Source organism: Tympanuchus pallidicinctus, unplaced genomic scaffold (assembly GCF_026119805.1).
Source record: "Tympanuchus pallidicinctus isolate F22 unplaced genomic scaffold, pur_lepc_1.0 scaffold6, whole genome shotgun sequence".
In the NCBI taxonomy this organism is placed as follows: Eukaryota; Metazoa; Chordata; class Aves; order Galliformes; family Phasianidae; genus Tympanuchus; species Tympanuchus pallidicinctus.
Window position 1 is genome coordinate 44904432 of NW_026294780.1, and position 23418 is coordinate 44927849.

The 23418-nt window shown below is 39.1% G+C and overlaps 2 long non-coding RNA genes across 32 annotated transcripts in view; one reads left to right on the top strand and one right to left on the bottom strand.

Moving 5' to 3' along the window:
• Positions 1-23418, bottom strand: part of LOC128071673 (uncharacterized) — an 87649-nt gene that overhangs the window by 59317 nt on the left and 4914 nt on the right. For all 8 annotated transcript variants that reach the window (XR_008201966.1, XR_008201964.1, XR_008201960.1 and 5 more), the window contains exon 2: positions 3139-3188. This is a non-coding gene — a long non-coding RNA (uncharacterized LOC128071673). The remainder of the gene's footprint in view (positions 1-3138; positions 3189-23418) is intronic.
• Positions 1-23418, top strand: part of LOC128071672 (uncharacterized) — a 67826-nt gene that overhangs the window by 19842 nt on the left and 24566 nt on the right. For 17 of the 24 annotated variants that reach the window (XR_008201957.1, XR_008201958.1, XR_008201941.1 and 14 more), the window contains exon 6: positions 13275-13422. This is a non-coding gene — a long non-coding RNA (uncharacterized LOC128071672). Of the gene's footprint in view, positions 1-1034; positions 3778-5386; positions 5726-6851; positions 6966-11060; positions 11225-13274; positions 13423-17182; positions 18433-23418 lie in introns of those variants that run through there. The other 7 variants (XR_008201940.1, XR_008201938.1, XR_008201944.1 and 4 more) reach the window with 7 other exon arrangements.

Genomic DNA, 23418 nt, shown 5'->3' on the forward strand with positions numbered 1-23418 from the left:
TCTTTCCTATTCCTGTTTTTTTATACATATGTAGGAAGTGAGTTTTGTGAATGCTTTTATATGGTTGTTATTAATTTTATATTATTATTACTAAATGTCTTTTGCTAACTGATATGATTCTGCAGTTACCTTTCAGTGTTCTAATATGCATAGTGCATATGGTTGGTTTGTCTTGTTCACGTGCACAGGGCTAAGCTGGGTATAAGGTCAGGAGGAAATCTCTGCCTTGTGTCAGAAAGAAACAAGAGAGGAGAGTGTTTTTCTACCACTTTAGCATGGAAAAAAGTTATTTACCAGTGTTGTCTGGGGGTGATTGGAGAGGATAAATATGCCTATAAGCAAGGCATATGGGTACAGAAGCAGTGATGGGGTATATGGGTAGGGCTGAAGATCAGTGTATAGGAGTAAAGATTTAGTGGCAGGGATCAGGAAAGGATTCCTGTAGGAGCTGGAGAGGTCACAGCTGGATAAATGCATTGGGGTCAGCTGGAAGCCAGTACCCCAAAAATGGCTATGGCTCTGCAACACAGGCTCACTGCACACTTTCCCTACCTGTTCTCTCCCACGTCTTCTGGAATCCCAGCTTCTTGTCTGATTGTGAACTGGAAACCTTACTTTCCTGCTTACTCCAGAAACAAGGACACACACTAGTACAAAAGGCCCCTCAAACCCCTCCTGGGAATAAATAATGCCTCTGCTTCACCAGATAGTTTGCATCTTCTCCAAGTGGGATGTAACCCATCATTTGAAATCTGCTCATCAAAGAGGAGTTCGTTCACTCTTCTTCCCCCTGTTCGTTAGAACGTGACAATTTTTTTTTTCCCTTTGTGCTGAAATACAGTTTTTTTTATAATGTTTAACTTACCGAGAAGCAGAACAGTTCAGGGTTTCTAGAGCCTAATCTAATTCACAATTCCTTGTGATCTAGGACCTTCTTAAAAAAAATGAAAAAATGCAGTGGATGATTGCACCTACTGCTGATACGTTGAAGCTTTCTGACAATATGCTTCATTTTTTAAATTACTATTTTGCAGCCCACTTGAAAATTGTTCATGAAACCGCAAGACTGCAGAGAGATTGAGAGCCACTTTCTAAGGGGATATCTTTAAATGCAAGTTACTGTGTTGGTGGTTTTTTGAAATTCAGGTGTTGGGTTTTTTTCTTTTATCCCATCTGTGAAACACCAAAGTGTTGATAACCATCTGTGAAACAACATTTGATGTAATGGCTATGACACTGCTTTAGAAATCTTGTGAAATAGATTGTGTGGTTAGAAGAGCTGACATCTAAAAATGTATGTCATGGATGTAGGTAATAAATGTTGCTTGGGAACTGTTGCAGGGGAAAAAGAACTTGATTTGTGTACAATATACTGGTCTTAACTTTTTAGCTCTTTAAAATCTCTTTCTTAGTATTTTCCTGTATGTTCGTTGTAAAGTATTTAAAGATACGAGTCATTGCATTTGCCGAGGTATTCAGTGCATCATTTAAAATTACTACCAAAGGAGAGAGGTGGATTCACTTCACATAACAGCTAAGCATAAAAATAATGATTTGGAAATAATCGTGTGGTTCCAAAGCAGTAAAAATCATTTTGTTTTTCTATATGAGCAGAGCTCTGCGCAGAACGGTGATCTCATTCTACATGATCAGGTTACAGTTACCTACGTAGATTTTCAGTACTAAACTTTATCCTGGTGATTTTGTAACTTCATTCAGAAAAAGGGAGAAATGCAAACACTTAAATTTAAAGTAATCGCTCTTTGTCCGTGGTAAAAGATTGCAAGCACAAGCTTAGTATTTCCCCCCAGGATTGGATTCATAGTCTTTCAAGTTTTGCAATTACAGGGAATGTGCAGGTGAATAGGGAAAAGCAAATGTGAAAGGAAAAAAATCAGATGGAGAGGAGGAAATTTCCCTTCCTTTATTTTACTTCCTTTACTTTTCCTGGAGAAAAGAAGGCTGGGGGGTGACCTCCAACCTTTCAATACCTAAAGGGAAGGAGGAGAACCAACTCTTTGAAAGGGTAGATAATAGCAGGACAAGGGGAAATGGTTTTAAGTTGAGGGAGGGAAGATTGAGGTTGGATGTCTGGGGGAAGTTCTTTACAGAGAGAGTGGTGAGGTGCTGGCACAGGCTGCCCAGAGAGGTTGTGGATGCCCCGTTCCTGGAGGTGTTCAAGGCCAGGTTGGATGGGGCCCGGGGCCCTGGTTGGTGGCCCTGCATGTGGTGGGGGGTTGGAGATTCGTGATCCTCGAGGTCCCTTCCAACCCTGGCCATTCTGTGATTTACAGAAGGAAGGGCAAGATGAAAGTGTAATGAGCACAGGAGAAATAACAGGGTGAAAAGGGAGGAATAATGTTTAGTGCTCAGACTTGTAATGCTTTGCGCTTGTGTGGAAGATAGATTGAGATTTCTGCTTTCTGACTAACTGCTGTGCTGAGACGTGCTTTATTCCATGTCCTTTTTTGCCTTCCTGTGGTTGCTTCTAAAAAAGGGTTGAAATTATCTTTCTGAGGCAACCTAAATCGCAAAGTGCACTATTTCCCTCATTGTTCTGTCTTCCTAACCTAGCCATCTAAAAACACTGCTGGAAACACAAATAATAAAAAAGCCAGTTATATATGTATGTGTATATATATATATATATATATATATGTATATATATTTGCTGTTGTTAATTCCACTCACTGGCATTTGGGACAGAGGACAGCATACAGAAAGGCTGTAACACTGAACGGTGGCAAAAATTCTGTGCAAAACCTTGTTGTAATAACGATGGAAGTGAAAATTAGCCTCGTTTTTCAAGTTGTTTTTTTTTGTCAAGTTCTTGTCCACACCATGTTCGAGGCTGTTCTTTCTAGATGGAACACTTATAGCCAATACTTTATATACCATCCTCAAAGAGCAATGTGAAATATAAGTGATTGTCTAAATCCAGAAGAGGTTTATCCATCTCTACATCAGTTGGTCAGAATTTAAATGGAAAGTGAGACTGAACAGGAAACTGTAAATATATTAAAATATATTATAAAAATATAAACACATAAACTCTAACTGCTAATTTATAATCATTCAACCGGACTAGGCAAAGTCACTTCATAAGCAAATGTAGATATAGATCAACAGACTACTCACATGAGCCTTTGTTACAGGTTAGACATCAGTGTACGGATTTCATCCATGATCTGTAATAAAATAACATAAATCAGGAAGATGGCAAAAGAGGTTTAATTCATTAGTTTGTTCATTTGTATGTCTGCATATTTCTAAAGAGTATATATGGCCTTAAAGCAGAGTAAATTGGGAAAGTATGTTTTTTTTTTTAACTGCACAATTAATGTTTATATAACGAGTAGTTCTGGTCTTCATGAGTTATAATGCTAAAAACTTGTTTATTTTTAAACAAACCTCCTGTTTTCTTACATTCACTCGGTGCTATGCATAAAACACCTCAGCTGTCCACCTGAGCACCACTACATTGTCACTGAGCCCTTAGCTGATGCACGGCAGAGTGCATCCCTACAAAACTGGGAACAGAAATGGGTGGTGCAAGGACAGCACTTACGGTGCCAATTCACAATTAATTTTTGGGTGATAACATCTACTTCTTGGAAGGTAGAACAGCTCAGTATTAATTTCTACTAATAGAAAGATACAGGCCTTCGTAAGAATTACACTACAAATTGCTGTGTTACAGGATTCATTTTCATGTGTAGTGTCTGTGCCATTGCACAGGAGAATTTGGACAGCAGTCTGTAAGGGCACCCAGTAACGGTAAGAAGACTGAAAAACTAATGTAGCTGTGCTCTGTTCATTCAAAAAGGAAATTGAAATTAAAAGCAGACACAACTTAGGGAAGTTCTAGATAACAGGCTTCATGTTGTATGTTCAATTTAGCTGCTATCATTATGTTGTTTTCATTAGCGTTGTACTATTTTCCATCAAAGGTCTGTCATTCTTTAGATGATGTAAACTCTTCAGTGCAGAATCGTATTTCAAGCAGGGTAATATTTAGGTTTTAAAGACATCTTTTTAATTGCATTGACAGATCCACGTTGTTCTTACATAATAGGCAGGATTGGGGTGACTGTATCCTGAAATAGTCATTAAAAACATAGAGTAAATTGCAAGACCATTACATGCATACATCTCCAAGGTGGTATGAATTATGGTGTGGCGGTGGTGGTATGGATTATGGCTCAGACTTGCTATGCAAAAAAGTGCACACTGTGAACACTGTCCTGTTGGGGTGCATTGCACATTCCCCAGAGCAGTGCTCAGGAGGAAGCTCCCTTTGCCATCCTCTTTTCTCACTATTTATGGTTTGGTACTGCAGTTCTCTAAGAGCAGTGTCTTGCTTTTGCATCAGGGCTGGCAATCTGGTGTACGTGGGATAAAAGGCTTATGCCTTCAAACTTGCTCCTGGAGCTTTTGCACACAGACAGGACCATATATCAACATTAAAACCACTCCTTCACCCTTGACTCCTGTCTTTATAGCTCATTTAAAGTAATCATTACAATCTAAGTATCCTATTTGTAAATAATCACTGAATTTAGTCGCAAATGACTGAAATATCAGCAGTGCCATTGTAAGTATCAGATACATGTGGTATTTCCTGAATCACATTCTTAATCTTGGGAATATAGAATCCCAGTCATGCCAAGCTTTGATTTTAGATTACAGGAGTTAAGCTTAAGTCTCTGGTAGTACATAGATTTGCCCAACAGAAGAGCAAACTTAATTTTGACTGGATCAGAATTCTTTTTTTGTGCTCAATATATTAATGTTTGGTAATAATAATTAAACAACTGCAACAAAAACCCACGACACAAACATACTGCATATTCTGTGCAGATGAAAGCTGTTAGTAAATTTTGCTTGTTCGGAATAAAGAAAGTTGAAAATGTGCTCTCTTTCGTATTACTTTAATCTTAGTGTCGTTACCTATAAGTATTCAGCCTACCTATGCTCACAGAAACCTAGTGAACGTCAAGAAATTAATAACATTCCAAAGATATGGTTCAGAGTCTGAGATTTAAGCCTTAGGATGGGATGAATCGCCCTCTGGAGGTGCCCGTTTCAGTCTACTGGCTTCACAGGAATTCTGCCTTAACTGCCTAGCTTAAACTAAAAGTGAAGTGAGTGGACTGTCACCAGAGGAGAGGGGTAACTAAGCCATGCTGGGTCTTTTCTGTAAACCTTTCTATTTGTTAAGAATAGCCTTATTCCTCACCTTTATTTGTCTTCTTCTTGTACCATTTATAAAATAAGTACAGTTGTTACTGTCACTATTTTTTGTGTATTTCCTGCTTGTTTTTTCTTTTCCTGTCCCATCTTATTATCTTTCTCTGTCTTTTTATCTTTCCCTGGCTTTTTTTAGCTACCATCTCTTCTGAAGCTTCTCATTTGCTCCCTCTCTGATCATCCTGCCTCCTGTCCTGAGAGCACTGTCCTAACTTCTGATCTGGATGACTGCTGACCATTTCCTCTGATGCTGATATCAGTATTTTCTGTGAGAGACAGTACTGTAGTGAAGAGACAGAAAGAGAAGATGGCACTACTGTGATTTTATTTTTGTACGGTTTTGAATCATCTAGAAGTATTGCTGTGACTGCAAATTAAGTGTGCTGGTTTCCTAATGAACTTGTAATTTAAAGATGTTTGTAGAAATGTAAAATCAAATGTGAACCCACATTAAAGTAATTTAAATTTAACAAAATATAGCATTAGTCTGTTTGGTTTTTTGTTTTTTTTTTGGTAAATATGGAGACATGGCTCACTTGCAGAAAGTGGGTTATACCTTAAAGGTTGTGGACTAGCAAATTCTGACTTATTGAAGGATAAAATTATTTTCCTCCTCCCTACGGTAGTACTTTCTTTATTCAGACCCATTGCTTAAAAATCTCTCCTGTTAAGTTTGTTTCCTTCTCTATCTTCTCTTTTTTTACTTCCTTTTCCTAGTTTAAGTTTCCTGTTCCTTTTCGCGCCGGACTTTCCAAACTCTCTTGGTTCAAAACCAATCCATTTTTTTCTCACATATACATCCATCAGCTTAAACAACTGTCTTAAGCATGATCAGATGTGCCATTTCAGGACTTCCAATAGATAAGAAACTCAAGCACTCAGTGACAGCAGTTTATTTTATGCCACACATGCCTCACGGGAATCCACATCAGTGGCATAATAATTATGGACAGGCATGAACATTCCCATAAAAATACAAATTTAAGGTATTGGTTCAGTATAGGATTGCTAACTTAAAAGGAGCATCTGAAAGAAAGCAAACATTCTGCCTTCATAATTGGCGTTGCAGGAGCATTTAGATTTTATTTGCAGATAGATCAAAGAGGAAATGCTAGCACAAAGAGTGCTTTGTATTGACAGTAATGGAAACAGTTAGAGTAACAAAAAAAGGACAACTAGAAGATGTACATCCATAAAAGTAGTTGATCTTTTTTTATAAATCATGCTTGTTACAGCAGAAATCTGCAATAAAAGTTAATGTTTTCTGAGGGGTAGATACCTACACATTTTGTAATCTTTACTAAATGTTCTTTGCGCAATCTGAACTGCTTGGATTTGACATAGTTCAGTGAAAGGAAAGCTAAGTACATGATAAAATAGTGACATTTTGGAATTTTTCTGATATGTACAATATGGTTCTGCAGCCTCTCCTGGTACTTACGATAGCTTACAGTAATGATAGTAACTTATGACAAAATGCTTGGGTGTGGCTGAGCATATCATTTGTGATGCCCAGAAGTTTTAAACCAGTGTAATTACAAGAATTCTGCGTGATTTTGAGTCCATTAAAAAAGCTTTTTTTTTTTTTTTTTAAATGTCAGATTCATTTTCTGAGTATGAGGTTGACGTTCTATACAAGAATTAGAAAGCAGAGCAATACTGGACCCAGTAGTAGTTATATGGAGGACGGGGTTTTGGGTTGTATAGTAACACTGGTAAGTCTTCTATTAGAATGGATCTGCTGCAATTAATCTTATTGAATGAACCATACAAAAATTATCCATGGAGTGAGAAAGAAAGACTTCTAAAAACTATGTAAAGCCTATTAGTATTATCCTCATATTATATAAAATGGCATGCATACAGTTAAATTATAGCTGCTGACATTCTGTCCTTTTCATTGACTATTTAATGTAATATAATAACATCCTGAAACAGACTGTTCCTTAATACCTTTATCAGTTTTACAGTAGTTATGGAACATGGTCTTATCATGAAAAATAATATAATTTTAAGATTGGCATATTATTGTTAGAGGGAAATACATCAAACTGAATTAGCACGGGAGAATCAACTTTGTTTTTGGGAGTACTCTAATGGCATTACATAAGGTACAAAACTGTTGCTTGTTTAACCGTACTACTAACCTAAAATATAGGGCTACAGTTTGAAGACGGAAGTATTTTTACACTCAAATTTGTGTTGGGTTTTTTAATTGCAATTTCTGGGTGACAGTGTCTCAGTAAAAATAACCAGTTAAAATCTCTCTCTCTTCAACATATGAAGAATAGTGAGGAAAGCATAGCTGGAAATACTAACAAAGCAAGACAAGTTTTTCAGCAAATAAACGAATGCAGCCATAGGGAAACACTAGCAAGAAGAGAATGACATTGAGTGAATACTACTACACTGAGATGTGATAATATACATAATCTAGAAACTCTTTCAGGAAATAATCATGTGAAATTAGATATTTCTGTTCATAAGCACAGCTTAGGTGCGTGTGGTCTTGAGAGGTGCAGTGCCACAACAAATTCCATGAAATGCTTTTTGATTGCATTACAAACAAGCCTGGCTAAGGCATAAATAGAATATAACTATCTGTTTCTATATAGGGAAGATCAGGTGAGGGAGCGTAATTTATAAAAACAGCCACCCTGCATGCAGCCCCTGCAGTTCACATGGCTGGCAGGCACAGAAATAATATTACACATGAAAATGGAAGATCCATGAACGCTGTGATGAAGGTTTATTTCATGTGATTCTCTATAGGGCTGGGAAGAAGGACTGTGCGATGATATGAAAATAAGGGTGTGGAAAAGCTTAATAGAGGATTTTGAATTATGTGCGAGAGTGTTCCCAAATAGGCTACAACATATTGCTAACATAGAGAATATCTTTAATGTCATATTTATTTTATCCGAGATATAGGGTATTTTTTATTAATACTACTAGAATAAGTAATGACAGCTAATTCAGTCCTGGATCTGATAGTGATCAGGAAAAAAAACAACAAACCTAAAATGAAGACCTTAAGTATGTACATTACTTCTAGTTCAATACATGGGCCAGAAAAGCAGGAATCACAGTGAACATCACTGGCAGAAAAATGCAAGGTTTGGGAAGTAACAGCAGAAAGCTCGTGCAGCACTAACACTGCAATAAAATGAGAATAGGGTTCCCCTGAAAACAAACGGTCAGTGAAGTAAGATACAAACTACTAAACGGCTTAAAATAAAAATGAACTGGGAGTGCAAACTGTGAGTTTGCTACTGTGCAAAGATAAAACGGATTTCCCCAGTTGAAGAGACAGCAAACAAACAGGGTGACTGTAAATATGGACAGGTATCCAACTGCACCCATGGCTCAGGCTCTGTGCCGCTTCTGAGCAGGCCGAGCGCCTCTGCTGTGGCCACCGGGAGCTGACGGGGGCCTCTCCATGCCAGCAGCTCTCTGATAACAGCAGCACGAGGCGATGCACTGAGTCTCTGCCTTTATTTTCTTAGGCGTCTGTGCTAGAAAACAAAAGGGCCGTGGTGCAGCTGCAGGTGGATAGCGTGTCACAGCTCCCGTTCACACAACTGGCCATTCTGGGTGGCAGCTGTCCTTACTGCCTGCTGAGCACAATACCCAACCCGTGCTGCTCCTGGCTTCTCGGCCTGGCCCAGAAGCACACCAAAAAGCACGCTAACAGCTCAAAGCCATTGGTTGTCCCATGGCAGAGCCCAACGCACATCTGGGCCCCGCTCAGCCCAGTGACACAGATCAACCTTATGAACGAGGTGCCGCTGGCGGTGATAACAGCTGTACAGCCTGCTCTAAGATAAAGCTGCAACGGCTTGAAAGCCAGTCATCTATAGTTACCTTTCAGACTGTGGTTTCTTCAATCGAAATGTCAATGAATGTATAAATTTTGATGTAAAGTGACTTAAAGATAACAAAGAAAAGCTGAAAATAAATCACTAAGCTAAAGTCAGAGAAGGACAGCAAAAGGTAAAGCAGTTCTCACTTGACTGTATTTTTAAATGAAATTGGAAAGCTGTGTAGGTGAACAAAGATTCTTTCTGAGGAAGCAAGGTTACAGTAAAAAATCACTGAATCATAGAAATATTGAGGTTGGAAAAGACCACTAAGATCATCTAGTTCAACCGTCAACCCAAAGAAGTTAGCATATGACTGGGTAAATAGATTTAGTTCATTAATATAAAGCATTTTGAGTCCTATGTATGTGGAGTTCCTTCTGGGATACAAGCCTGGCATATAATGTGTTTGGTTATGGTGTTTTGTTCTTAGTCTTTTGAGAAGGATCTGATGCTGAATCGGGCATATTTCAGAGTAGTGATCTCATCCTGCACATGATGGAATAAGTGCTTTACTGAATATTTGTACAGATTTCTGAAAGGGATATGCAATAATATCTTGGGATTAATATAATCTCTGAATTACTTGGACAGTTTGCCAGTATGTGATGTAATTACTCTTAGGTTCCAGGTCAAAGTTTGACCTAGTGAGGTCACCCGTTGTTTTCACTGTTGCTTCTGATTTTACAGGTTGTAGAAAGCTACGTGTGGGATACACAAAAAGAGGAAATAACATTACATTCATGGACTATTTTAAGACCTGGGATTAACTGCTTAACTTTAAAAACATTTAAAAAAGAAGAGAGAGAGAGAGAGAGAGAGAAAACATGGCAAGTTGAACAATATTAGAACATGATCTGCTAACATTCAGTTGAATACTGTCATTTTAGTTACTCAGATGTAGAGAGAGAAAACAATGTGCAGATTCTGCAGGGGGTTCAGGTCCTCTGGTGAGTGCTGAGGATCTTTATACTTGGCAAAATCGGCTCTTGAAATATCAATCTATCACAAAAACTCAAGAAATGTATCAGAATGCCATCGGGGTTATAAGAAGAATGTTGTCTCTTTGTACATTACGTTTGAAAATAGATAAAATTAAGGAGCTAATAATTTTTAGAGTAGTTATGTATAGTGCTGATAGCAGCACATCTATAATGTTTGAGGCATTGTGGTATGAAGTGTCACAGGCAGTTCAAAGGAAAATACCTACATTCAGCACAGGGTCACCACATTCATGAGAACTTGCCGAATTTACTGAATTCACAAACAACTTGATTTTGCTTGATTAAAATTTCTGTATGCTTGATACTGACTAAATTTATTCAGTATATAAGGGATATAAATAAATAAATTGGGGAAAATTTTAGGATGCTGCAGATCAAAATAAAGTGGCCAGAAGTTGAGAAGGAAAAAATGGGAGTAGGTGTTTGGAAACAACTTAGTAGGAAACAATTCTTAATGTAATGCTGGGAAACAAAGAGACCATCTTAACAGCTATTCAGGCATAAATTTGTCTGCAGATTAACTAGCGTAACTTATTTGGAGAAGCAGTCCTTAAGAAGTGCAGAGCAAGTCCTTCAAGTCCTTAAGACTCGAGCAGCTTTTCTGGAGGAACTAAGTGGGCTTTTCAGGCCTTACTGTTATGCTGGCATCCATATGTGCAATGTGGTGGGGAAATATGTTCAGCAAAATCACATCTACAGTGTTAATGTCTGATTCCATGCCTTTGACTTCGGTATAGTTCTGTTTTTGCAAATAACAGAAATTATGCATCCGTAAAGGCAAGAGAACATCAGGGTGAAGAAAGTAGATTTGCATTCACATGGATGGAGGAAAAAAAAAGCCAATGTCACACGTATTACATATCTGGCTGGGAAAAAAAAAAAAGTTCTTACAGTGACCTTGTAATTTTGAAATGCAAATGCATTATGTAAAATTCTGTAATTTCAGTTTCAGGAAATGGCATGAAACAAACAAAATATTTGAAGCTGTCCACTTCTCTCTGAGCCTAATGTCTGAACTGTCAGAGCTAGCAGTTCCTGTTTTGAGGGGGAAAAAAGTCACTTTAAGGCTTCTCTGAAAAGAGATTTGGAAAAATACAGCAGATAGCACAGGTATGACTGTCTGCTGGAAAAGTGTTGGTAAACTGCTTCTCTGCTCACTCTGAGTATGTTCAGTGCTCATCACTCTTGCTTGAATAGCCACGTGCTGTGGGGTTGCCTCTCTGTTCCCAGAGAAAGGGTTTTTTCCCATTGCTTTTGGGAGCTGTGCAGCAAGCTTCAACATGTCCAGGAGGTGAATGCATCAGAAATCATCAGAGAAGGTGTGAAAAGGCTTTTTCTGACGTGGGAAATGGATTGCTGTGAGCAGGAGCTGCTGGGAGCCACAGAGTTCACTGTCAAAGGGAGCACACCTGGGTACTTTGGGGTCTGGATGCTTTGCAAATGGCTAGGTTAGTTAGATTACAGAGAACAACTACTAAATTTCGGGAATTCATTATGAAACTACCCTAAGAATAGAAGATATGAATATTAAGAAGTAAAAGCAAACCGAAGAAACCACTTCTTAGAAGAACTTTCATACGTGACTGTGGTATAGTGGTACAGTCTGTGCGAGTGAAGTAGAGCAAAGAGACAGAAAATCTGGGCTACATGTCGTAGACCTTTGACCAGTTTTTCACTTTTTGTCTTTCTTTTCAAGGAAATAATTTGGAGATTCCTAGGATAAACTATCTCTGGTTAAAAAAGTAAAGACACTAGATTCTCCAAAGGCAGGCAGCTGGAAATAAATGTGAAGAAAGACAGCCACCGCAGCATTTAAAGCACTTCTTTGATCTGTTATCTTACATCCTTTGTTTTATTTTTCTTGGTCCAGAATATTTCGGCTTTATTCAGACAAAACTCATATTGAAAACAGTGCAGAATGTGACACGCGTTTACCACAAACTAGTAACTCTGTAAACATCAAAAGGGACTCCACTGAATATTTCAGCTAGCAGCATCCTTCTACCTCTGATTCAGAAGGCACTGCGATCTGTTTTGAGGCAAGGGAGAGGGATGTGGGCTTTGAGTCAAACCTTCCTTCTGTTTATGCCTGATTCTCACAGCAAAAAAACGCTTCTCTGTCCATCTGTATGGCTGCTCATTTATTAAGAATATTATCATTCTTGTTTTAGGCATTACACCTAAAAGTTAAGTATTACTAAACAGAAGGCATACAAAATCCCTGTTTCATCCACTACTTGAAAGGAAAAAAAATGAGAACAAGCGAATCATTCAAAGAGAATTAAGTGTCATTACTGATTTCCAAAAAAGTGACTGAAAAAATGGACAGATGTGTTTTGTTTCAAGGCTCTGCGGGCCCTGCTGCTCTACAGCACCACAAAACTCCAGAGGATATTGATAGCATGTACTTTTACAGATGAAACAAAATCAATCAAGCAAGCCAACAAGAAACACTTGAGCAAAATGGCCAGAAAAAAAAAAAGAAAAAAGGAAATAAAATCGCATCATTGTGTTGAAATCTAGGAAAGGGAAATTATTTCAATGTCCAGGTAAAAGAGAATCTGTAGGAGAACACATGAGTGAAAAGGCTTTTGCAGAGCGAGATTTATAAGGCGCAGTTTGAAAAAGCTGTGTTTGTTTAGTCTGCAGAAGAAAGGACTGAGGGGAAAATAAAAGAATCTGACATCTAAAGATTATTGTGAAGAAGACATTCATCAGTTATCTTTTGTAGCCTGTTGTGGAAAGACAAGAAAAGATTATCTTAATTTTGGGTTACAGCACTTAACAGCACTTCTGAGTCCAAGGATGGGTAAAGACTGGAACTGTGCTATCCAGAGATGCTGGAGCATCCTCCTCACTGGCAATTTAGAACACCTTAAACAATGAATTTCTGTCACCACAGTGCTCTTACATTTATCTTCTCTCCTAACTCCATTAGCTCCACTAAACTCAATAAATAATCTGGAATTTAATAAGTAATTTGAAAATAAATTATGAAATGCAGAAATGAAATTAGCTAGTCTGAATGCATGATAAATCATTAAAAATACAGGCATCTTTTTATCAATAGAGGCATTTTTCTATTTTGTATGCGTTTTTGTATTTTAATTTTCACCAATTTTAACGTTGAACTTCACATGCATGTACTCTGTATTTGCAGATCATGGACAAGGATAAAAGTTCACCTATCTGTGCAAGCAGCATTGGTACCTGACTGCACTGTGTGAGCCTCCACACAGGAGGCTGTGTGCCTTTGTTCCAGCATCAGCAATACACTCTTCCCTTGACTTCCAGCACATGCTCCTCAGGTATGTATAGCTTTGTTGATATTATGGGGAAATATATTGCATTCAAAACACATGTAGTTTCTTTTAAGTCATAAATAGATAACCAGAGTGTATTACTTTACAGAGTATCTGAAAAAGTCTGACTCCTAAGCAAAACCAGAACTTTGATGATCAATTTTACTTTCTGTGGTTAGCAGCCTATTTTTTGCTGTGATAAGTGAAGTCTGTTAGTAATAAAAATGAAACCTAGTATCTGTGCTGTCATAATGGAACCCCAAAGTGAAATTAGTTAGTGATATTAGAAAGTATCACTTGTATTTGTGCTCCAAACCTCAATTTATTTTATTTTCCTGTACTCAAAAACAACATTAAAGAACATGTATGGATCACGTTACTGACATTCATGGCCTTGATTATAATGTGAGTCATTCGCATGTGTGCTTTCGGTAGAACATAAAATACGTGACACGGAAGAGCAAGGATACTGGAAGGATGAGGTTCATTTGCCTGTTCAAAATCCTGACCATGTTCAGTCTGCTGAAAATCCTGATGAGCACGTCTGATCCTTCTAAGAAACTCAGTTTGAAGGAAAATGAGAAAAGCCTTTAATTGTATTTATTATTGTGATAAATAGTAAAAATGCAGATCTGTTCGCAGCTTGAGAATTTCTGTGTTCATCTCAAACAATAGCTAAAGTCTTCAAATTGAAGTGCTCATCTTGCAGTGATAGTTCTTGTATTTGGTCTGTGGCAGCAAAGACTGAATATATGAAAATGGGCATTTTTTGTACCTTCATTCAAACTGTGTGAGAAACATTTCAATTATTAGGAACAGCTGTATTAAAAATGTGAATAGCATACAGAGACTCAAATGATTTCTGCTTAGTTAACCTCCCAGAGAAGAAGGCTTAAGTAAGAAAGTAAGAGAAGAAGCAATCCTTCGCTTTTGCAGACCTGTCTTGTTATCCTGCTTTAAAACCAAGGAGCTCCAGTGTAACGTTCCTCTTTTGTACAGCACGTGAGTCATCTACACTGGACCAGGTCTTGGCTTAAGGAGTTTTTAAAGCAGAAGACATCTATTTAAGTTATTTGAGAACTGAATTAGAAGAAGACCACTATCGTCTCAAAGCCTTTAAAACACAAAGCAGTCCAGACAGAGATTGTAGTCAATGTGATGTATGTAATTTTAGGAGTCTTATTTACCAACAGTAATTGACTGCATTACAGGTTTGTTTGCTACAGGCAAAGTACGCTCTATGTTAAAATTCCCACAGCACTGTGGAACAAGAATATAAATTACATACTACTGCTTCTTTATATTAATATAGTTTAGAAGAAAACCAGCTTTCTTCAGAGAAGCTTTGGGAAGAACATGTCTAGCAAATAACCTCAGAACGTTTAATTCACACTTTTTAGTTTTTCTCATGAAAATCAAAGTAGTAGCTTATGATCCAAGACGTTTCGTGAAGAGAGAATGATGTGAATTGTGGATGATGAATAGAACAAATTGAGAAAAATGTGAAACTGCTAAGGCTTCTTTTACTTCAAATCAAAATCTAAGCTTGCCCACTTCTCAGAACTTGCTTTTCAAAGTGTGCATAAAGTCTCTGATTTTTTTTTAGTAATTGAGTATTCACATTTACAGTTTGAAGTTATAAAATATTAACTATATTTTCAACATTCCCATTGAGTATTTTATCAATCAGTTAGTATTATTTTTTCAGACTAAAGAAAAGATTTCGTTAACCAGAGGTGATTTATTAGGAAGAGAAATGTAGTTTCTCCATGTGTCTTCAGGGCCCAATGAGACGATTAAGAAAATCAATGCCCAGCAAGGTGTCTGTAATCTACTTCAGATGATATGATACTCAAGAAAAAAAAAAACCCTACAACTAATAGTATAGAATGCTCTAACTGCTATTTCAAAGGTGCCAATGAATGTGTCACTTAACAACTTTGAAAACATTTCTTATGGATTAAATAAAGATATTTAGAAGCAGTAAGAATTACCAAGGGGCAGCTGAGAAGAAAAAGAATACATGCTGTTTGACTGAGTGAGGTAAACAACCACACACAATTAAACTGGAATGATGTGATAAAGAACAGAAGATTTTTTTAATTGAAGATGGACAGATTGATACAAGGAAAGTACACCAGGAGAGTGGTGAGGTGCTGGCACAGGCTGCCCAGAGAGGACCTCCTGTCCCTGGAGGTGTTCAAGGTCAGGCTGGATGGGGCCCTGGGCAGCCTGGTCTAGTATTAGATATGGAGGTTGGTGCCTTGCATGCAGCAGAGGAGTTGGAGCTTGATGATCCTTGAGGTCTCTTCCAACCCAAGCCGTTCTTTGATTCTATGGTTCTATAGTTCTATAGAGAATGTATAGTTGGAAGGTGAGATAGAATTGGGAAAACATGGTGTGCAGTTGTTTTGAGTTATTCTGTCTTAAAAGATTCAATATTATTTTAAAGAGATGGTAATCTGGTTACTTAGCATAATCAAAATTAGACTGACCAAAGTGCTATAAACTGTACTTCAGAAAGACAGTCTCTGGCCAATTGTGAGGAATAAGTTAAGAGGACGTCAAAATTAAGAAAATATTTTCTCTGGAGTATTAGAGTTTGTAGGTAGTTCTGGGCTCTCCATACTTACACTGTGATACACAGAAACAGTAATAAAGAGAACGATGCTTTCTTAATGTAGTTTGCATGCATATTAACTTATGTAGCCAAGCTTTCCATCTAAGTTGGCCAAAGCACAGAAAATTATTTTAATTGCCCGATTTTTATGAAGCATATGAATAACTCAGCTGGGGTGCTTTTGGCTTCTTGAGTGCTTGAGTAGATATAGCTCATTGCTGGTGTGTATGTGCCCCGTGAGTACAAGGACAGTTTGGACGAGCAGAGTCTAATTATTAGACGGTGTCAGTGGATTACTTGAAGCACCCTTATGCTCTCTGTCCTCAGGGCATTAAACAGTGCTGTGAGTACAAACTTTCATGATTTCATTATTTCCTCCATACCACAAAGGTAGAAACAGTGCAATATAAGTACTGTGTGATTCATTTAACTTTTATGTGTAGTACTGTAATTAATTTCATGCAGTAAATTAGGTCTCCTACTGACTATTAAGAAATATGGTTTAAATTACTATACCAGATATGTCTCCTTCTATACAGATAAGAGAGTCATGAGTTACTGAGGTTTAATATTTTCCCTAGCATGATTCTTCAGATCCTATTTATGACACAAGGAAACAGACAGTGGGGGAAGGAGGGAGGGGATTTCCCTAGGGGGGGGGGAAAAATCAGTTTATTTCTAAATTCCATGAATAAAGCTACAGTTATGCTTTAAGGCAGTGTCTCATACTAAGTGTCTTAAAAGCAGTGGTTCTGGGCTTCTAGGCCATACTTGTGCCCACAGCCCACCGACAGGGAAGTTGGCCGGAGGACTGCGGTTCCAAGCACAAGCACATGCACATAGCAAGGGATGAAAGAGTCATCAGCAATATGGTGGTTCTTTGATTCATGTATTTTAAAGTCCATGGCCTGAAAAGAACTATTTTATTTTCTGGATGCTCCCTGCAGGGACCTTGATAGTGACTGGCTTTGTGTTAAGTGCCTGATGCATTTAGAGTCCTGATAGCAGCGATCACCTCCGTAGTGTCTGTGCTGTCCATAGAGCTGTCTGACTTGTTCTTGTGCCTTCTCTATCCCTTATTCCCTGAAAAACTATCCAGCCAGTCAGAAACAACAAACACCAGAAACAGATTTCCTTTTACAACAGATTGCAGGAGCAAATATGCCACCATGGATTGCTAACAGAAGCTGCTGTACCTACCACTTTCCTTACAGAAAGGGTGAGTGGCTAGCCCTATGCTGTGAGCCATCAGTACTGTGACACTTCCATTTGCTATTTCAAATCTGGACTGATGTTGGATCCATGACCAATTCCTCACCAATCCTTAATTCTCAAGATCAGCCTGCAAAGTGTCCTTTATACAGGAGCCCACACAGCATATTCCTAATTCTGCAGAGAGCAACCCTTCACAAATCCTCCTCGTGAACCAAGAGACATTTATTTTGTTCTGGTGTTCTTCCTGCCTCTCTCCCAAAAGCAATTGTCTTAGAAGATAATAAACTGAAGTGTAGTGCCACAACAGGTGATTGGCTCAAGTCACATGGGTTAAAAACCATAGAATCAATGGTTCTAGACCTAAAAAAACCAGCCACACTGATTTTAAACACATGGTTATCGGGTTGCTGAACAGCAACAAGTCAGTTAAACTCCTTCCAAACATCTGTTAAGCTCACTGAAAGCATTTTAGCATTTACAGTCCCTCACAAGACATACTATACTTTGTCTACATTCTGCACAAAGTTGACCTGTTGCTCCCCAGCACCAAATCAAATGGTGTGGCACATGAAGAAGTCCTCTCCTCATTAAATTTGGGGCAAACCAATCACAGGTCCTCAGTATGGTGTCATCTTCTTACTGGATGTGACTGCAGCTTGTTCAGATACAGGGATTTGCTCACCCTGAAAGTCTCTGTGATGCTTGGGGGATGTTCTCTGTGTATCTCTGAGGCAGGACCCAGTACCTTGAATCAGAAGTACACTAGGTTTTGTTTTTCAGAGGCTTGCTGAACAAGTGCTGATAGTCAAAGTGATAACCAATGATATGTTTTGTCAACGACCCAGTGAGAGGTAAGACTGTTCAGTAACTTTCACCTGACACACATCAGGGAACTTTTGGGGTTTGTTGTTAAGAGGTTCTGACCCTTCCTGACCTTCAGTCCATCTAACCACAATAATGGGCAGCCAACCACAGTGACTGGTCTTCCAGAGGAACCATTTTCAAATGGGAAATCCTAAACAAGCACTTATTCATGACAAGAGTAGGTGCCCCATTCTACCAGGAGCAACACTGACAGTTCCAGGAAAAATGCTCTGCTGACCTTCCTAGAAACATGAGTTGTGGATGCCTTTTCCTTTCACCTTTCTTTGCGTTGTGTGAAACTTTCAGCACTGTCTCTGTACCTGCTTAGCCACGCATATTCTTCTGAAGAAATAATCAGATTCTGCAGCCAAACCCAGGATGGCTGTAACTGGGTCTGGGTGTTGCCAGTGTGAAATTTACTGACAGAAACTGTTTCACAACAGTGCAGAATATTTTGTCTTACACAGAGTACCTCTCACTAAATCTAAATTAGAAGACTTTCTGTCCACGTATCTTAGCATCATCAGCATTTCTCCTAACCTCTGCTTTCAGTAGTATTGTGCTGTTTAAGAACTTTAACACTACCTGGAATTCTACAGAATGTCTCTGTACTGGGACACGATATATCTTACCTTGCAGTAAGGTTTCTGAACGAATTCTGTTTGTATTTTTACCTAAGAATGAAAATGGGTCCCATTATATATCTCAATATTTTCTCACCAATAGAAACTGGACCTTCCTGTTTGCTTGAGAGATATTCCTGTGCCTTGTAAAATGAGAATATGGAAAAGCAAGTAAAATGAGAATATATTCCATGAATCTCCTATGGAAATACTAGGAAATTCTCACAAGCTTCTGCTGTTTTAATTATTGTCAGCTCTGCCTGATTAAGGTCTGCTGCCAAACTCCAGAAACAAAGTCTTGCTCCCTTAGAGAAAGGCTTGAACTACTTTAGGTTTTTACTTCAGCTTTCAGCTGAAGTTTACACTGATTCCTTGAGCTTTAATTCTTAGCAAGTGATGTTCTTAGAATGGGGCTGATTTCTGTGGAATAGCAAATTTTCTTTTCTTTATTTCCACTCCCTACTATTCTTTTAGATTCTGCTTGCAGAAAGACCGGCAGGGCTTTAAGAGCGCAATATGCATGACTGCATCTTTTCCTCCAATGCATCATCCCTAACAGTGGGAAAGAGTAGCTCTCCCCAAGTGTGCTCGGTGGAGCTTCCAGTTCCCTGGGATTTTGGAAGGCCTTCTGTACAAGAGCAGCTCCAGCATCTGCCACAGAGAGTGGGCTGAGCGGTGGCCGAGAGCTAAGAAGAAAAAGGTTTCCAGCACAGAGACTGCAGCTTCTACTTCAGTCTTTAATTGCCCCTCCGATGCTTCTTCAAAATAGCAATAAATATTTTAAAATGGCACATGAAAAGGATGGACAGGGATCAACTTTCTGCCTTCACTACCAATACAGTAATGAGGGTGCATCAGATGAAGCTGTCAGTAGGCAAGTTCAGAGCAAATAGTATAAAAAATTGCATTATTTTATGTGCACGAGGGTAATATACTTGTGACATTCTTTGCCTTAAGATAGTACAGGTAGTACAAATAGCTCACGTGGATTCAAGGAGGGGCTGCAGAAGAACATGGAGAAGGATCTAATGAAGGTCATTGAGCAGACAGATCGCATCAAGCCAGGGACACATCCGAGCTAAAAACTGGGTACTGGCACCATGGGCAATGTCAAGTGTGCTGGTCCTTTTCCTGCTGCTCACTTGGCTAGGAACTGGCCTATGCCTCCTGTCAGAGGTGGGTTAATGGACAGCCCAATCTCTCTTCCATTCTAAGATACAGTTGATTTATGAGCCTCTCCTAGCCCAATCTTACAGCAATGAAACAATACTTTCAAGACCATTCTAAAATTCAACCAACGAGAGCCAACCCGAGTCAACAATTTTGTAATGAGTTAGTGAAACGCCTCTACCTTCTCTCTTTTTTGCTTAATCTTGGCTTTACCTAAACAAAAATTGATCTCTTTAGAAACTTGCTGTTACCACTGTAATTTTGACCAATGATTTTTCTTCTTCCTTACACTTGCTTTCAGATTCTCTCTACTACAAGAAAGGAAATCTTTCAGTCCACAAAAACAAACAAACAAACCAAAAACAAATGAACAAACAAACAAAACCCCCCAAAAGCTAGAAAATTCATGGGACAGCTTGGTTTCCAACACAGTAATCTGGGAGCAGGAATTACATTCTGATCCATATTAAGGAAATCAGTTGAATCCACAGATCTGTAATGCCGATCTGTAAGGCACAGTTCAAAACTGAGCAGGCCAGTATCCCAGTCTTTGGACCTTGTCAGTAATAATTTTCTTCCTTTCCACTTGAGAAGTGGTCCTGGTGCTAGGTTTATGCTCCAGCGTCACGCAGGAAGGAAATTCAATGGGAAGCCTCTATCTTTAGCAGAGCTTAATGCCATTGTTGCTTACATTCAGTTCCCTGGTTCGTTTCAACTCTCTCCAACTGCCAGTCCATAGGCCTGGATGAATGCAGCTGGAACTCAAGGGTAAGGGGAACAAGAGGGGATGGAGGATCTGGGGCCCTTTGTGGCATCCCCCCACACTCTGCCTCCTGGCACTGGTAAACCTGCACTTGAACAGCCAGTGCTTTACTGAAAAAAAGAAAGCAAAAAGCTTCTCCTGTTTGGCTTTACTTTTAACACCTCAGGTGTTGAGCAAATTAAGGCAAACCTCTCTGCCAGGGCTCTGTCTCTTTAACTTCATGCGTACACCAGCAGGCACAGTAGGAACCCGTTCTGTTCTGAACGCTCCGTAGCATAAGTGGCTGATAAATCAGAAAGGAGGGAATCCACATTTTCTATTGCTTCTGTGGCCTACTGGAATGATTAATATGAGTTTAATGAGTTATATATGTATACTTTATTTTATTTAAATTAAATGTTTCTTTTTTTAACAAGACCACTTAAAATTAAATATGGAAGTAGGGCAGCCTGTTCTAGGGTTACATTTACTGTAGGTATTTTAAAATAACACAATAAAAGTGCTACACGACACATTTTTTGACGCCAGATTTTTGGAGCAAGTCAAACCACTGAAGGGGTGGGGAGTCACTGCCAGAGCGCTTGGAACTGTAACCCACAGAATGCTGAAGCTGCTTCCAATAGCTTTTTCTTCTTTTAATGTACTCATTTACTTTACGTTCAAAGTAGAAGGCTGCACTGAGAGATGAAAAAGCTGGCAATCTCCTAATTTTCTTTCTCATCGAGCCCATGAGTGAAGACTGCGAGAGGATGAGATGTACCAGCATTAAAGTCTTGAAGGTCGTGCTGACCAGAAACAATCACTGCAGCTCACCAGCTAGCAGCGATTAGTCCTTGCTGAATAAATCAGCTTGCAGTGCTCTATGTTCTGATCAGGGTATTCTTTTTCTTACACATTACGTACATCTATGGTTATTTAATTAAACTGATAAGAAATGTAGTGCTCTTTTGCTACATTTTAATTGCATTCTGCTTCCATCTACACGGAGTTTACAAATTGAAATTGGAAGGCTTAATCACGTAGTAAAGAAAACCCCCTTTTCTATCATACCGTCATACCCCCATTTCTATCACACCATCATATCATCCCCCATTTTCTATTACAAAATGTAAAAATTAAGAATCAGAGGTTTGCTTTATAGGAGTTTAAGTAAAAATTGTATAGCGAGGGAATAACAAATCCGGATGACAAAAAGAAACGTGTTTTGTGAGTGGCTGTGTTTAATTGAATAAGGGTCTTGAACACTGAAATAAAACAACGCAAATACAAAACCATCCCAAAATTGACAGAATAAAGTAGGGTCCTTCTCTTTTCTGTTTGGACAGGTAGTAAAAAAGGATCATTTAACTCAGAGACACAAAGCGATGCACCCAGGCAGCTGCTGCTCGAGTTGGGGCAGCAGCATCCATTGCCTCTGGCCCTGCCTCCAGGGTGCTGCAGCCGCTTACAGAGAGTAAATGGAGGTGCTGGGACCTGGCCAGGGGGCAAGGTAGAAGGTGACCTGAGGTTAGGTGGCCCTGACAGTCAAGTGTGCTGCCTTGACAAAGCGCAGCGGCTTGACAATTGCTCGAGGCTTGCAAAACATCACGTTATCGTGTTCATGCTGTATCCACTGATAGAGATTGTTTTCCTTGTACGTGCTGGGTATTTCTAACTCCGCCGAACCTACTGATGTGTGAAAACAGAGATAAGTTCCAACTGGAGGCCTACGGCTTGAAAGTCTGAAACTTGGAGCGTCAGTGTTGTCTGAGTTATTCCTTTGGGCTAGCGGCCTCTGTCTTTAAGTGAGGAGCCGATCCATGCCCAGCATCTACACTGCTCTTTGAAATGCTTTTTTATTTTTTATTTTTTGAATGGTGCCTTTGTTAGAGCTGGAGAAGTTGCAGTGAAAGAATATCTCAGTTTTGTGCTCGATGAATGCCTTTGTATTAATTCTTTCCTCGCATAGGTTTGAGCAGTGGGGCTGGTGGGTACATTAACAACTTGCAGTGGGGCACTCCATGCTCATAGCTCAGTATTGAAGGCAAATGTAGAAGCTCAGCATTGAGTACATATTTTATACACTGGAAGAACTTAATTTTTTTTTCCTCTGTGCTGTAACAGAACTTCCTTTTGAAGTGCTGTCTGCCGTTACTGTTTCTTCCCCATTCAGCAGAAGTTTTAGTGACAATGTAAACACCAGCCTCTTTCAGCTGAAGATTTTGCTTTCCATAAAAGAAAGTATTCCTTTTGCTGCGAAGTGGCCTGAAATAATCTGATCTTCCTATATTTTTGCTTATATCTTAACATTTGCTGAAGTATCAAGGAGCTTCTCAGTGCAAGGAAAGATGCAGAAATACGTAGAAGGTAATAGGATTTTAAAAAATAGATTTGTAAAATAAACACAAGGAAGGGGGAAGCAGCATGCAACCTACCACGCAGAGTGGGCTGCAGTGTCTGGGGAGGTGTGTGCCTGTGCTGAGGACCACTGCAGACTGCCAGGGTCAGGACATGGGCATGAATGACCTCAGGGGCACAGAGAGGCAGAACCTTTGATTTGCAGGAGAATTCATTTGCACAGCACTAGAAAGTAAAGAGGGTAACAGCCTTGCTGAAGACTCCGGTCATCAACTCAGCATCTTCCATTAAACTCCCCATCTTTCCCTCCATTTTTGTGCCCCCTGCTTATTTCCAGCAGCCTCTCCCTCCGTATAGTTGACTTTCATGCACCAGTAAAGGACAGTTTTGCTGTTAAATGTGTTCTCACG